The sequence below is a fragment of the Etheostoma cragini genome, chromosome 1 (genome assembly GCF_013103735.1).
Source record: "Etheostoma cragini isolate CJK2018 chromosome 1, CSU_Ecrag_1.0, whole genome shotgun sequence".
In the NCBI taxonomy this organism is placed as follows: Eukaryota; Metazoa; Chordata; class Actinopteri; order Perciformes; family Percidae; genus Etheostoma; species Etheostoma cragini.
This window is the reverse complement of record NC_048407.1, coordinates 34,047,122-34,048,304: the sequence shown is the minus strand read 5'-3', so window position 1 is coordinate 34,048,304 and position 1,183 is coordinate 34,047,122. Positions and strand designations below refer to the sequence as shown.

The 1,183-nt window shown below is 45.6% G+C and overlaps 1 protein-coding gene across 1 annotated transcript in view; it reads right to left on the bottom strand.

The window, feature by feature from the left end:
• gpn1 (GPN-loop GTPase 1) overlaps positions 1 to 1,183 on the bottom strand; it is a 16,428-nt gene that overhangs the window by 6,223 nt on the left and 9,022 nt on the right. The window lies entirely within an intron of this gene.

Here is a 1,183-nt window from a genome sequence, read left to right as displayed (position 1 = left end):
CCATCTCTCTCTTCCTCCCTCCATCTCTCTCTCCCTCCCTCCATTTCTCTCAATCTCTCTCTTCCTCCCTCCATCTCTCTCTTTCTCCCTCCATCTCTCTCTTCCTCTCTCCATCTCTCTCCATCTAGGGGCTGCAGATTAACATGCATGTCCTTGTATTAAATAAACAACTTACATGTTGTGATGATGTGATGTTACATCACTTACATCACATCCCGATATTACAACATCGTATATCTAAGACGAGCTCTAGTTTCATATCCCGATATTGATACAATATTGATATATTGCCCAGCCCTAATATATCATAAGAACACTGTAAAACATTTCATTGTACATTTACAGTAATATCCTGCAGCAGCTTCGCCAGTAAACTGTTTATTTACAGTAAGCACGCTGTATTTTAAAACTCCACTGCACTGCGATTAACAGTAAAAACCTGTAATCTGCAACATCCTCCCAGAATGCATTGCCACTTACAGTATGATCCTGTATAATATTAAAGCAGTAAGATACTGTGAGATTTTAGCTGTAAATTTACATCAATCAGGTTTACAGTGTAAGTCCACATTGAGCCACTTCCATTAACTTACACACATTAAAGGCTGTCAGATGAATCTAGTGGAGGAGTAGAAAGTTGGTTAAAAATAGGTTTCACCACGGCTTTTCACAGCGTGGAGAGTGACTCAGCGGATCCTCGGCACCACCACGCGGCCGCGGGGGGGGGGGGCGGCAGATGGTCGGCAGGCGGAGAACCTGAATCCATTCACGGAGCGAGAGAGAGACACATGAAGGAAGACAGACACTCAGAGACATCAGAACAAAGACAGACACTGTCGATGTTTTGATGGGAACTCTGTGCATTAAAGGAAGTCAACAGGGAGGGGGAGCTCGTTAACATTCAGAGATCTGGTTCTGGTTTTTAGCCTCTACTCCCTCCCCATCTGGTTTAAAGTCACAGATCTGGTTCTGGTTTTTAGCCTCTACTCCCTCCCCATCTGGTTTACAGTCACAGATCTGGTTCTGGTTTTTAGCCTCTACTCCCTCCCCATCTGGTTTACAGTCACAGATCTAGTTCTGGTTTTTAGACTTCCCTCCCTCCCCATCTGGTCTACATTCACTTCCATTCAGAGAGCTGGTTCTGGTTTTTAGCCTCCGCTCCCGGGGGGGGGGGGGGGGGGGG